General features: G+C 47.9%; 1 pseudogene; it reads right to left on the reverse strand.

Moving 5' to 3' along the window:
• Positions 1 to 249: 249 nt before the first annotated feature.
• LOC112664415 (NADH dehydrogenase [ubiquinone] 1 alpha subcomplex subunit 1-like) overlaps positions 250 to 15644 on the reverse strand; it is a 273634-nt pseudogene continuing 258239 nt past the window's right edge.

The raw sequence follows: 15644 nt of genomic DNA on the forward strand, positions 1-15644 counted from the left end.
CAAAGCGCCCCGTGGCCAGCAGCTCTGGATTGGCCGCAAAGGACGTGGCCTTTCTGTTTTGCCTGAGGAATGTCTCCAGCTGCCATCCTGTTGGCACCCCAAGGCTCACCGTCACCCTCGTCGTAGGGATCGCAGGGGCGCCTCCACGGCCGAGGAGAGGGCCCCCCACTCGGGAACACCGTGTCCCACAAGGTGAGGAATGAGGCTCCGGGACAGTCAGTGGCCTGCAGAGCCCGGTGGTTCATCCTATTATGTTCCTGATGATCTGTGATGAGATTATAACCCACATATGTTTCTCTCCATCTTTTTTTTTTTTTTTAAGATTTTATTTATTTATTCATGAGAGACACACAGAGAGAGGCAGAGACATAGGCAGAGGGAGAAGCAGGCCCCCTGGGGGAGCCCTATGTGGGGGGGGGGGACTCGATCCCAGGACCCTGAGATCATGCCCTGAGGCGAAGGTAGCTTCACTGAGCCCCGAGTGCCCCTCTATCGTTCTTATTTAAAAAAAAAAAAAAAAAAAGTGTACACCTCAGTGGCTTTCAGCACTTTCACAACGTGGTGCAACCATCGCCTTATCTATTTCCAAAGCGTCTTCATCACCTCAAACGGAAACTGTCCCCATTAACGATAGCTCCCCACTGCCCCCCACCCCAGCCCCGGTGACCACCATTCTACTTTGTCTCTCAGGACTTTCCTGGGCGAGGCACCCAGCCGAGGGGAAGCACACAGTGTCTGTCCTCTGGTGTCTGTTTCAATTAGCACCGTGTTCCTGAGGCCCGTTCGCGCCGTAGCCTGTGCCAGCGCTTCATCCCTTTGTACGGCTGCATGATATTCCGTGGCGTGTAGAGACCACACTTTCTTCCTCTAGACATCTGTTGATGGACATCTCGGGCGCGCCCACATCTTAGCTTTTGCTAATAATGCCTCAAGGAACAGTGGTGTACAAGTATCTGTTTGAGCCTCTGTTTTCAATTCTTTTGGATTCACGCCTCGGACTGGAATTTGCTGAGTCATATGGTAACTTCATGCTTAGCATTTTGAGGGATCACCAAACTGTTTTCCACAGCAGCTGCCTCATTTTACCTTCCCATCAGCGGTACACAAGAGTTCAAATGTCAGTACATCCTTTCTAACACTCGGGGATGAAGTAGCATGTCACTGTGGTTCTTGTTTGGCTTGGTTTTTACTTTTTTTGTTGGTTTTATTATGCAGTACATTAATACAGTGCATAACCTTCCAGAAGGGGTAGATGAGCATAACTGAGTTATTTTTCATCAATCAGGAAAATGCTTCTTTGATCGATATTCTCCAAACCCCTTGACACATGGTAACGATTAACTCCACAGACGCACCACTTTCCATCAAACTCCACTGACATGAGTAATTGGCAAATCTTTTTTCCTTGCCCCCATTAGTGAATCTGTAGATATGTGCAGTTGCTTATGCTGGGGATGAGCAAGCACTTGGCCATGACGTCGATCCCGGGTAGCATCTCGAACCACATTGGGCCAGGCTGTGGTTGCCAAGGCCAAAGCCTTCGTCACTGTGGTTTTGATTTGCATTTCCCTAACTAATGATGGTGAACATCTTTTCAGGTGCTTAGTGGCCATTTGTATATCTTTTTTTGAGAAATGTCTATTCAGACCTTTTGTACATTAAAAAAAAAAAGATGTTATTTATTTATTCATGATAGACAGAGAGAGAGAGAGAGAGAGAGAGAGAGAGAGAACCAGAGGCACAGGCAGAGGGAGAAGCAGGCTCCATGCAAGGAGCCTGATGTGGGACTTAATCCGCGGACTCCAGGATCAGGCCCTGGGCCGAAGGCAGGCACTAAACCACTGAGCCCCGACCCTTTGTACATTTTTAAACTGAGTTTGCCTTTTTGTTGTTGAGTTGGAGTAGTTTATCTATTCTGGTTATTAAATCCTTATCATATATGTGATTTGTTAAATATTTTCTCTTATTCTCTTGGTTGTCTTTTTACTTTCTTAATCATGCCTTTGGGGCCCCTGGGGCTGGCTCAGTCGGTGGAGCATGATCTGGGCTGAGTTCAAGCCCCAAGTTGGGTGTAGAGATTGCTTAAAAATAAAATCTTAAAAAAAATTATGTCCTTCAATGCACAAAAGTTTTTAATTTTGATGAAGTCCAATCTAACCATATTTTTCTTTTGTTGTTTATGCCTTTGTTGTCAAATCCAATAATCTGTTGCCAAAAGGACATCATGAAGGTTTATGTCTGTGTTTTCTTCTAAGAATTTTATGGTTTTAGCTTTTATATTAAAGTCATTGATCCATTTTGAGTTAATTTCTGCATATGGTATAAAGTAGAGGTTCAACTTTGTTCTTTTGCCTGTGGAAATCCACTTGTCCCAGCACCATTTATGGAAGAGATTATATTTTCCCCACTGAATGGACTTGGCAGTCTTGTCAAAAGTCAATTGGCCATAGATGTGTGGGTTTATTTCTGGATTCTCAGTTCTGTTTTGTCGACCTATGTGTCTATTCATATGCCAGTACCATACCATTTGGATTACTGTAGCTTTGTAGTAAGTTTTGAAATCAAGAAGTGCAAGTTCTCTGATTTTGTTTTTCTATTCATTTATTTAAAGTATAAATGATACGTAGTTTCCTATTAGTTTCAGGTAAATATCAGTGATTCGATATTTTTACACACAACAAAATGATTCCCATAAAACTCTGTCAAGGTTTTTATAATATTATTGGCTATATTCCCTATGCTGTACATTATAATTTTCCTTAGGACTTATTTTATAAATGAATGTTTGTGCCTCTGAATCCCCTTCACCTATTTCACTCATCCTCCAAATCGTCCCCTCCCTGGTAACCACCAGTTTGTTTCCGGCTTCTGAATCTGCTTCCAGTTTGTTTCATTTGTACATTTGTTTTGTTTTTTAGATTCCACACATAAATGAAATCCTACAATATCTGTTTTTCTCTGACATATTTCGCTCAGCATAATACCCTCTAGGTTTATCCATGGTGTTGTAAATGGCAAGATTTCATTCATTTTTATGGCTGAGTAATAGTCCATTGTATATGTATACCATACCTTCTTTATCCATTTATTTATCAATGGACATGTGGACTGCATCCATATGTTGGCTGTAAATAAGGAGACTTTGTTTTTCTTTTTCAAGATTCTTTTGAATATGTGGGGCCCTTTGACATTCTCTATGATTTTGGGAATAGGGTTCTTCATTTCTTCAAAAAGAGGGTTGTTGACATTTTGGTAGGTACTGCATTGAATCTGTAGATTGTTTTGGGTAGTATTGCCATTTTAACAACATTAAGTCTAACCCATGAGTGAACACAGCATGCCTTTACATTTATTTAGGGCTTCTTTAATTCCTTTCAGCAATCTCTAAACCTTTCTTGAACCTATTTGTGTCTGTGACTTACATAACCTCTCAGGATAATGAGGGCCATATGTTTCCCTTACCCACTACATAAATTAGTGTTAAAGCCAATAGAACATGCTGTCTCTCTCAATTTTTGCAGGCGTTCTTAATTTCAGTATTTTCAGTTTTGGTAAGCAAATCCCAGTGTGTGCTATTGATAAACTTTCATGATTTCCTTGATATTATATATACATATGTCCTCTCAGGCACTATTTTCACTGATTAAAAACTCTCACTCTTTTAGGTACCCCTCACACGGGATTTTATTAGTTTCCCTTCTCTTAAGGTTCTATTACATTTCTGATCCAATAAGCAAACTTATACTCAACCAACTCATGTACTGCTCAACCTGCTTTAACACTTGGGTGGGAGAGACCCAAATGTCCAGTGTACTGAACAGCCTCATAATGTTGACCCTATCTCCAGGTACTATGGCAAGGAGTACTGGGAACCCATGGCTTGACCTCACAGAGTGAGGAGAGAGACCCAGTGAAAGGAAAGGGTTTTCTAGCTGGAGGTTTAGGGAAGACCCCGTGGAGGAGGAACCATTTATTTTATTTTATTTTTTTTAAAGATTTTATTTATTCATAAGAGACACAGAGAGAGAGAGAGAGAGCAGAGACATAGGCAGAGGGAGAAGCAGGCTCCATGCAGGAAGCCTGATGTGGGACTCGATCCCGGGACTCCAGGATCATGCCCTGAGCCCAAGGCAGACGCTCAACTGCTGAGCCACCCAGGTGTTCCGAGGAGGAACCATTTAAATAGAGGGATCAGAGTATGGGGTGCTTAGACTCACAATTAATTGAATGTCAACAGAAGCAGAGTTGGATATTTATGAATGAGTTTCAGGAGGAATCTGAAACTTCTAAGAAATGAATGCTAGATTTTAGATGCATTAGGAGATTTTATTTATTTATTTATTTATTTATTTATTTAAAAAATATTTTATTATTCATTCATGAGAGACACAGAGAGACAGAGACATAGACAGAGGGAGAAGCAGGCTTCCTGCGAGGAGCCTGACATGGGACTTGATCCTAGGATCCCAGGATCAGGACCTGAGCCAAAGGCAGAGGTTCAACCACTGAGCCACCCAGGTGCCCCAGGAGATTGCATTTAGATGCATTTTATGGGGGGGGGGGGAATCCATGGCTCTCATTAGATTCTCAAAAAAGTAGGTCAAGCTCAAGAAAGATCCTTCCTAATGAGGGACTGATCAGAGGGCTCATTCCCACTTGTTGCTAGGAAGCTCCATGTGGATGTGGAGAATTAGTATTATGTACACAGGCCAGAGGCTAATGCATCCAGAGGCTCCTAACCTAGATTCAAATGCCTTCATTGTTCTAAAATTGTATATTTGTTTTGTTTTTATTTTAGCGCATTTTTCCAGAGACGACAGTCATCTGATTCTTAGAAGTCATGACCCCAATAACTAAGCAGTGGGGGCCCTAGAAGGCAAGTTCTCTTAGTGTGGAGATGCGGGATGTTGCTCTAGAGGGAGACATAGAGATGGTGCAAAGGAGGGAGGTCCAGGTGGAACAGAGAACAAGAGGCTTTAGATATCAGAGAATAGTATTGAGTGCCTGGGCTGCTGAAGGACCAGGTAAAGAAACCCTGAAATTGAGGGAAAGACAGAAGGAAAATGATTCAATCTGGGAAGCTTCAGAGTCAACTTTCAAAGCTTAGTGCAAAAGCTCATTTCCAGGGGCACCTGGGTGGCTCAGTCATTTGAGCATCTGCCTTGACTCAGGTCCTGATCCCAGGATCTAGAATAGAGCCAGGCTTAGGGATCCATGCTCAGCGAGGAGTCTGCTTCTCCCTCTGTCTCTCCCCACCACTCATGTGCTCTTTCTGTCAAATAAATAAATAAATAAATAAATAAATAAATAAAAAAAATATTTTTTAAAGAAGAAAAAGCTTACGTCCAGGAGTGCTTTGGTGGCATCTGCCTTTGGCTCAGGTCATGATCTCAGGGTCAGATCCTGGGTCAAGCCTCGCATTGGGTTCCCTGCTCAATGGGGAGTCTGCTTCTCTCTCCCTCTGCTGCTCCCTCTGCTTGCGTGTGGATGCTCTTTCTGTCAAATAAATAAATAAATCTGAAAGGAAAAAAAGAAAGAGAAAGCTTACATTCGGAGGGCCGGGCCTGATTTCCCAGCCTTGCTGACAGTTGCCAACGCCGCCTGTCACCTGTCCCTGAGCCCCTGAGCCTCTTACTCTCTCTCCAGACCAGGCATTCTTCAGAGCTGCCAGAGAGTCTGCTGGGCATGGCACATAACTGATGTCCGGGCTTTCTACCCTTCCCCAAAGGCCAACGCCCTCATTCTTGGAAGGTGATCCACTGAAAGACTGGGCCACCACATCAGTTACAAGGGCATGGTCACCTCTGGGTGTATTCAAAAGATAAACTGTGCCAACTGTTCTTCCTCCCCTAACTGTGGTCATGATGACACACAGACAGGATTCCCTGGAACTCAGATCGCCCTGGTCTTTAAGATGTAGCAGAGCTCAGACTTCTAGTCAATTCTGCTTTGCCATGGCTTGAGATGGCAGACTCCCAGTTCCCTCACCTTATGGGCTGTTTGTTTTCTAAGCAGGAAGGAGGACTATTGGTAGAGCAGGATCCTGGGAAAGCTTGAGAAGGGGCACAGAACAGTTAGGTTCCTGGCTGAGACTTCCCTTTTGGCACAGTCTCAAGTGATCCTAGTGCTTGTGGCAGGAGGAACTCTGGTGGGTAGGTGCAGACACAACCATCGGGGTGCTCAGTACGTGTGTGGAGGAGGGTCTTCTCTGGGCCAACAAGACCCCCAGATAGCATGCGGGTCCTGACCAAGAACTCTAGAACATGCAGCTGCTTCTGCCTTTTCCAGACTAACTGGGACCTCTGCCTGCCCCAAGAAGCAACTATTTCCATTTTACCTGACTTCATTGGAGAGTTCTACAATTCACACCTGACCAGTAGCATGCACTAGAATCATAAAGCAAACATATCATTGTGTGTTGTCATGGACAGGCTGCCCTTTTGTCTTTTTTCTGCTCTCCCATGATGGCATCTGTTGGCTGCTGAGTCACAGTGCAGGTGACGTGCCGCCCACCCCACGTGTGCGAGTTCTGTGGCCATTTGCAGCCTGTGGTTCCCCCATGAGTCAGTAGAATTGGGACATCACTGAGCAGATGTTACGGAGGTGACACAACAGTCACAGCGTGTGTGCTGAGGGTGAGTTTTGAATCTTTGAAGAGGAGAACTACATTAAAATTTATTTTGAATAAGCTGAGTCATGGCTACTTCAAGGACGAGGCTCAGCCGTAGAGACCAACAGCAAGCCCAAACCCTGGGGCATATTGTCTGGTGAAAATTCAGAAGTTTCTATAAGACGTTATCTCGAGGAGAACTAAAACATATTTTTTCTACAACACTTGCAATAGTCTGTAAAACTTCAAAAATGAAAATATAGAAAAATTAATTCCCTACTCATGCTAACGTAACAGGCAGTGTGGTTCATATATCGAACATTTATTTTTTATTTATTTTAAATTATTTTTATTTTTTTGAAAGATTTTATTTATTTATTCATGAGAAACACACACACGGGGGGTGGGGGGGAGGGCAGAGACAGGCAGAGGGAGAAGCAGGCTTCATGCAGGGAGCCGGACATGGGACTCGATCCTGGGGTCTCCAGGATCATGCTCTGGGCCAAAGGCGGCGCTAAACTGCTGAGCCACCCAGACTGCCCAATATATGGAACATTTTAAATCAACTTTCAAATTTATATATTTTTATAAGTTCAGTCCAGAAGGAGGAGGGTACACAAGAGCAGGGAAGACCCAGCATAAGAGATTTTATAACTCATTGTAAGTGTGACCAAAGTATCTATTCTTTCAGTGTCTGTGAAGATGTTGACTCTTGCAAGTTGGTTGGTTGGTTTTGGACAGAGCATCTTTCTAAAACCTCAAATGAGACAAATTAGGCATCTTTTAAGATGCCTTTTCTGTTTTCTGAAGCATCTTTGTTTCTTCCAGGGTGCTGTCTCCTCAGCCACGCTGAGTCCTGTCCAGTCCTGGGCAGCTGGTTGGGTTGTGCTGACATGGTAGAGTGAGGGCTCTGTGGAGGCTGCTGGAAGGATTTACTAGTACGCTCGCCCCTGGTGCAGGGGGCTGACTCACAGCTCTGGAGGTGTGAGCGTGAGGTGGAAGGTGGGCTCACTTCAAGTTGTACAGACAGCTCCTCCACTCCACACCCAGCCAATGCCCAGGCAGGGGGCCCCACTCAGGGACCAAGACCCTTGGAGCACAGGGGAGCCTTGGAGGGGAGCACCCTTGAGCTTCACTGGTGGCTAGAGAAGTCGGAGAACAGAGAAGCCAAGCTGACCTTCCTGTCCTCAGACATCCCGGCCAGGTGGAAGCTGCACGTAGGTTCCTTACTTCAGCCTTCAGGGTGCCACCTTGAGATCCATTCCCCTCCTCTCTCATTCGTGGGATAGACAGACACTTAACTTGCTCTTTGACCCCTGAGTTTTCTCTCCTCTCCTCCCCACAGATTTGTCAGACTTTACTCTGTGTGTGGCGGTGGCTTTGTTTAGGAAACAAGGGCAAGTCACACACAGAATCACACGTAGCTGTCACAAATCTCACCTCAGCCCAAGCTGTGCCTCCAGCTCTTCACAGACGCCCTTAGGGAATACTTGGCCACAACGCTTTGTCTTGCCTCACTCTACCAACATGGCAACCTGGAACTTCCGTGGACCGTCAGTGTCATGGAGGCCAGCTTTCAAGATCCCATTTAGCCAATTTTCCACGACCACCCTGGTGGTCAGTTTTTTACTTTATGAGGCCCTAAACCAGACAGCAGAGAAAGCAGAACTCCTCATCGCAGCCTTGGCCTGACACACATTTCATTGACCTCTGTCCTGTTCTCTATCCTCCCAGATTTCTGCCTCTCCCTCCCCTTCTCTTTCCCCTCTTTTCCCCCCTCTCCCTCTCTTTCTTTCCTTAAAGCACCACTCTATCGGCCTTGACCCAGAACCTAAAGAGACTAGAAAGTTCCAGGGAGCAAACCCACTTGTTCTTGTTGTCTCTCAGGATAGACACCGGACCTCTCACTGAGGCATGATGGAACAGATGGTGAAGTCATGAGGTATATATGGTCTTTGTCACCGCCCGGCCTCCACCTCAAATCCCTGGGGGTCGTCTTCCCAGCTCCCTCCCTCATTCTGAGCAACATCCTGTGATGGGCCTTCCAACACTGGACCAGCAAGACAGCCCAGTCCCCCTCCCAAGTGCATGACTGGAATTTCCAAGGCCCTCCAGACTAGGTGGCCTGCCTCCCAACACAAGGATGTTCCCTTGGAGCATTCTGTCACATAAATTCTTCCAAGAACTTGTTGCCAGGAAAAAAAAATTCCCTGAAGAATATTTTCTTTTATTAGACAATAAGAGCTGCATACCACACTGTTTTCCTTTTTTTTTTTCTTCCCTTACCAGGAAGTTAGAGCTACGCCAGTGCTAATTCCAATGGCAATCATCAGCCTCCTTTCTGTCCCCTTCCTTTTTAAAAATTTTTTTTGAATTTTATTATAATTTTTAAAAAAGATTTTATTTATTCATTCATGAGAGACATACACACAGAGAGAGAGAGGCAGAGACACAGGCAGAGGGAGAAGCAGGCTCCATGCAGGGAGCCCGATGCAGGACCTGATCCCAGGACTCCAGGATCATGCCCTGGGCTGAAGGCAGGTGCTAAACCACTGAGCCACCCGGGGATCCCCTCTGTCCCCTTCCTACTGCCACTAGTCTAGTCTATTCTGGGTGTGTATCCCTGCGTGGTCATCATGAATGGAGTGCCAGCCCCTGTACTTGTGATGGAAGGCTGTCCAGGCGGCCTTGTGGTCTTGACACACTGCCCTCACCCTCACCCCTTTTCGATTCCGCCCCCCAGAGTCATACCTGCCACATAGTCCCCTCTATGTATTGGATTTGGGGTCCTGCACGTCCCAGGCTCCAGCTTTGGGGTCACAGTGCCATCCAGAACAATCTTTGGCCCCCTTCACTTCATGAAATGGGAACTTCCCAAAGAAAGAGAAGGCATTTCATCTGGATGATAATATCTGGAAGCTGGCAGAGGCTTCTGGCCAGGGGACCGGGTTTTCCCCTCTGCTATCACTCCCCATTTTGCATTCCATCTGGGGCAGCCCAGGGGAGAAGGTAAGGAAGAGGAAATTTTGGTCTTGCAGGTGGAGGAAGGGGATCTTGGCGGCGAGAGAGGCCAGTAAATGTCAACCGGCGTCAGTAAGTACAAGCACCCCTGGAGGTGGTTCTTATTCCATCTTTGGGCAGGACCGAGGTGGGGTTTACAGTGCAGGTGGACAGATTCCCCTCCCCAGGCCCCGAGGGTTCGAAGGCATTTCTGCAACTTCCTTCTGTCTACCCAGGCTTCTGAACAGAACAATAAGTAAGATCAAAACTCGCAGTCAGCAGGGAACCATTTCTTTGAGTTGGCAGCTGAGCCTTTCACCAAGCCTCACTATGGACCACGGGTTCTTTTGTCCTCGGGGAGAAAAGCTGTTTCCTGGAAGCTTTGATTATTTTATCCAGCAGGACTTTTACAATTACGGTGGCAGTTTTACCTTATGTGATAACTTGTGTCCTGACGTTGAAACCACTCTGTTTTTTTTGTTCACAGGCACACCGCAAGGGCAACAGAGATGTACAATAGTTTTCAAGCCAGTGGAGTATGGATGGCATCGGAGCCACTAACATAGCCAGAAAAGGGCTTCAAATAAAGTGCAAAGTTGACCACTGCTACTTGTGGCCTCCAGTACCTCCATCAAATACTGGAGGGGACGGACACCAAGGCATCAGAGGTGCCCAGACAGCTTGCCATCCCACTGGTTTGTTGGGTGAGGGCGTGAGTTGAGTAGAGTCATCCTTTCATTCCAGACTTGGCGTCAAACCTGCTCATGGGATTGAAGGCTCCATTGTCTGCAGTCCGGAGTCTGCCGCCACATCTGCCCATCAGTCCCCTGCCAGCTAGGCAGAAAGACAGGCTCGGTGTCAGGTCACCAAATGGGTGACCAAATCTGAGATGGCCTAATAAATAAGCTTGGGTGTTGAGGTCTGGGGGTATGCATTTGCTGAGCACTGGCTGTCTCCGCCTGGGAGACGGTGGGGTACTCCACGCACCAGCCAACCCCTGGCTCCTGTCAGTGGGGAGAGAGATTTGAAAGATGCAAGAGGCAACCCAGCATGAGTCCCCTGTATGCCATCACAGCACCCAAGAGGGAACTGTAAGTGTAGGGGATGAGCTGAAAATTGGTTCATGCCGCTTCTTGGCTTATCTGCCTTTCTTGGACTCTTCTGCCTCAAACTGAGACCAGTTTGGGATGAGGCTTGGGACAGCTTCAGCCCTTATTCCTTTGGTCCTTACCCCTGATATATTTTCAGATCCTTGGGCCAGGATCTCCCTTGCACTGACTCTTTGCTCATGCTGGGACTCCTTGTCCTCCACCTTGGCCTGTGTAGTAGTCACAGTTCTCCAGAGAAACAGAACTAAAAGGATATGTCTAAGAGGACATTTTTTTTTAAAGATTTTATTTATTTATTCATGAGAGACACAGAGAGAGAGAGGCAGAGACACAGGCAGAGGGAGAAGCAGGTCCCAGGCAGGAAGCCCACCCAACATGGGACTCGATCCCGGGTCTCCTGGATCACACCCTGAGTCAAAGGCGGCACCAAACCACTGAGCCACCCGGGCTGCCCTAAGAGGACATTTAGTATAGGACTTGGTGTAAGGCCCAGTCTGAGGTGGAAATACCAAGAACCAGGAGCTATGTCTGAGGGAGGGAGAAGACGGATGGCAGCTCAAGCAAAGAGAGAATGAATACCCCCCTCCTCTGCCTTTTTATTCTATCTGGGTACCCATGGTGGGGGGCAGGGGGTGATGCCTGTGCCTACTGGGGAGGGCCATCAGCTCTGCTCAGTCCACCAATTCAAATGCTAACATCTTCCAGAAACACCTGCCAGACATGCTCAGAGGTTATGTTTTCACCAGCTATCTGGGCATCTATCCCTTAGCCTAGTTAAGTTGACACATGAACTTAACTATCCTGGCTGGTCTACTCCTTCCTCTTTCCCATCCCAGTCTGGGGTTTCTCCTGTCCCTCCACGACTGGGTTGGGGCCTCTTGGATGACCCCAGGGTCCTACCCCGGTCCCATCACTGCATTGTGGTATTCCTCTTGTGGGTCTTCCCTGGGCAGAGACAGGGTCTGTCTGAGCCACTGATGTATCCTTAGTGCCCCCCACAGAGTCTGGTGATGGTGGACCCCTCAGAATACTCATCATGTGACAATGCCCTCGGGTTACTGAGTTGGAGCCTCTGACTGGACAGACGCAGTAGTTCAGTACAGAGCAGTTGGCAGGCAGGGGCCAGCACCATGGGAAGCACAGGTCTTCCGAATCCACAGACCTGGTCAGTTCTAACACTTGGGACAATTTTTGGTGGTGGTGGGGGGTCTGTTTTAGTAGAGCCACTCAGATTTTAGGTCAACTATAAACAGGTGGACAGAATGTGACGGACTCTTTCATTTTTCCAGATTGGAGTTGCCAAGGCCAGAATATTCAGGTGACCTCCACTCTACCATCTCCATGAGGCAAAATCATCTGGGCAGCCCTCACATCCCATCTACACAAAAGCAGAGCACCGAGGCACCTCCATCCCTGCATTCTCTACAAACCTCCGGGATTTGGCTCACATTGGTTCCCAGCACCCAGCGCATTCCCTGACCCAAGGTACCTGCTCAGCCATGGTTGGTTGGGTGAGTGAAAGAAGCAAAGAATGAGCTCATGGACAAAGAAATCTTTTCTTTGAAAACTGACAAGGTAGCCCCAGCTGTATATCTGGAGACGTTTGCATACAAATTAGGAAAAAAAAAACTCTCCTTTTATATATTTATGATTTTATATGTTTTTTAAAAAAGATTTTATTTATTTATTCATGAGAGGCACACGCAGAGAGGCAGAGACACAGGCAGAGGGAGAAGCAGGCTCCATGCAGGAAGCCTGATGCGGGACTTGATCCTAGGACCCCAGGGTCATGCCCTGGGCTGAAGGCAGGCGCTAAACCGCTGAGCCACCCAGGGAGCCCTCCTTTTATATATTTAAAGGTGATTTCCCACTCCTGATATTCCTTCACCCACCTGAGCACATGGAAACACTGAATGGGATCTTCACTTAATTGCACAGTAGATGAGAACCATAGGACGGAGCACCTACCACCCAGCAATGAGAGTGAGCTGCATCCACAGGTGGCAACAAAGACCCAAACAACACGGAGGGAAGAAAGCAAACAGCAGAATGACTCCATTTATGTTAATGTGTAAAGCCCAGTAAACAGTTGGATTTGCATGGGTGGGTGGGTGGGGGTGGGGGGGGGAGGGTGGGCGCCTTGATGGAATTAAGCCACATCTTCTTTAAAAAGATCGCAGGCCACCACAGTAAAATGCCATCATTTACTGAGTGCTAACTGTTGTCACCATTAGGTGTGTTTGTTATGGTACTCCCTGGAGCTTTTGGGGAAGAAACAGTGTTCTCAGTTTCCCAGAAACAATTTAGGAACCAAGTGGTTCTTACTCCACTTAGCATTTGCAATAGAACCTAGCCGAGTTACTTAGAGTTCTTCTATTAAGATGGTATAGAGATCATACCTGGGAGCAAGGATTCTCTTCTGAACAAATTCTTCCCATTTCCTAGCTCCCTAGTTCAGCCCCCTCCGTCCCCCTGCCAGTCCTTGTGGAAACACTTCCGCATCTCCTGCCTCCCCTCCTCCTTGCCTCCACACGGTCTCCCTCGGACACCTGGGCCCCCTGCCTCCCATGTCCAGAGCACTGAGCGAATCTTTCACTTAGTGATAGACAGCAAGCTGTCCAGGCACCAGAACACCATGGATCTCAAATCATGCTGCTTTGGAATCACCAGGAGCTTGTGAAAGCAGATTCCCAGGCCCTACCCACAGTTTCAGACTCAGTAGGTCCGGGGATGGAACTCAGGAATTCTCTTTTTCTTTTCTTTTCTTTTTTTAAAAGATTTTATTTATTCATGAGAGACATAGAGGCAGAGACAGAAGGAAGGAGAAGGAGAGGCAGAAGGAGAAGCAGAGGGAGAAGCAGGCTCCCTACAGGACTCGATCCCAGGACCCGGGGATCACATCCTGAGCCAAAGCAGACGCTAAACCATTCAGCCACCCAGGTGCCCCGAAAACTTGCCTAACAGCTCCCCCTGCAATGCTGACACTGCCAGCCCAGGGGCCACTGGAGGTTGTTGGGTCATCACGTCCCTGCCTCCCTCGGGGTCGCGTGTGCCAGCGACAGGGAGCAGGGCCTCCTCGTGCCCTCTGCCCGCCCCCAGATGGCCTCATCGCAGCAATATCTGGCACCCATTTTTGTCTCCATCCGTCTCAGCCTAGAACAGACTTAATCGTGTTTATTTCCATTTGGTCTGGACCAAGCCCGTTTTGGACTGGAAGAGAACACGGAAAATTAAATAAACATTATTGTGTGAAGAATGAAGAGAAGAGCAGGAAGGAAGATGCGAATGCCTCAGAAGTGATAAGAAACAAAAGAAGAAAAGCAGCAAGGATGAAGAAGGAAGAAGAACAGTGCCATTCCCTACTCCTACCGAAGCGAGGGGACTTGGGCGCTGGCAGGTGTCCTGCTTCTCAGCCAGCGGAGAGGGAGCAGCGGGGCCGTGTTTCATGCCTGTATGCGGACAATCGTCTCTAACTACAGAAAGGTCATTAGTGTCAGAGGAGAAAATTTATGCCTGGCAGGAATTCTTCCTTTCGAAAACTCTTAAGTACAGAGTTTTGCCATCACCATCTCTTGAGAGGCCTTCGGATGTCCTCAGGGCCTGTCCACACCGTCCTGGAGGCCCACAGCCCCCGAGGGAGGCACCACAGCCATCTGCGCCCACAGGGCCTGTCCCTGGAAGACACCCATGGAAGCAGGATGAGAGAATGACTAGCCGTTTCCTTCTCGGGGGCTTAGAGCTTAAACACGTCCACCCTTGAGTCAGAACAAGAATCTGTGGCTGACACAGGATGGGCGTGGGGAGTCGGAGGTGGCGAGCCTTGGGACTTCACAGATGTCAGAGCTAAGAGAGGAGGAGCCGTCCCCTCCAGGATCCCCAACCCCCAGCCTTCGCCCCAAGGGCCTGGGAATCACCTGGGACTGCCTCCCACAGATTCTCATGTAATAGGCCTGGAACGGAGTCTGGCTGACAAAACTGTCCCCAGCTGGCTGTAATGGGCAGACGTCAGTCAAGTCAGGCCACTGCTCTCCTGCAGGAGAGGAAACTGAGCTAAGTGACTTGCCTAAGGCCACATAAGTGAATTAGCAGAGGACGGATGCGAATTCCCAGCTCCTGATGACTGCTCTCAAGTGGAGAGAAAGTCGGTCCTCTCGCTTCTGAGGTTGTTAGAACGAGCTGACTATTCTCTCCCCATGTTCTCACAGTCATCTGGGGAATAAACGTCAGGGCCAGACGGGAACAGGATCCAGCTCTCTTGTGTGGGGTTCCCTGGGGGGCTCTGTCCACACAGTGCTGAGATGAGCCTGGAGGGTCCTTATCCTGCCAAATAGGCTCCCAGGAGGCCCGACCGTCCTCCATGGGGAGCTGTGCCTGTGTTTGCCCTGTGGCAGCGTGCAGGCCAGGGGTTCCCCTCATTGTATCTTTACTCCAGGGAGGGACCTTGTCACATTAGAGGCTGGGGCACAGCATGTCTGGAATACGGCCCCACAGAGGAGCATAAGTGAGACCAAAAAACAAATCAGTTATAGGAACATATTTCAGGGCAACTGCAGTTTCTTAGTGTCTGCCCTGTCAGGCACTGAGTCTTCAGCTACTGATTCCAGGACATCTCATGAAAAACCCTCTGGCAGGCAGCCTACCTGACAGGTGTGGAAACCAGCCCTTATAGGCGTCGCTGAGGGAGGGAATGTGATGAAGCAGGGAGGCTGCTGCTGGAAGGCTGGGCCTTCTCTGCACCTGATTTGCTAATGGGGCTAATCCAGGGCTGGGCCACGGCACACTGGGATCACTCCCCCGGTGCCAGGAAATGAGGCGGAACTTCCAAGGGCGACAGGCCCCATTGCCTTCCCATTTTACAGGATGACCCTCATGTCCTAAAAAAAGCAAAATGAGGTGACTTGGCACTCTACCCAAGGATGCCCAGG

Source organism: Canis lupus, chromosome 17 (assembly GCF_003254725.2).
Source record: "Canis lupus dingo isolate Sandy chromosome 17, ASM325472v2, whole genome shotgun sequence".
NCBI classification, from domain to species: domain Eukaryota; kingdom Metazoa; phylum Chordata; class Mammalia; order Carnivora; family Canidae; genus Canis; species Canis lupus.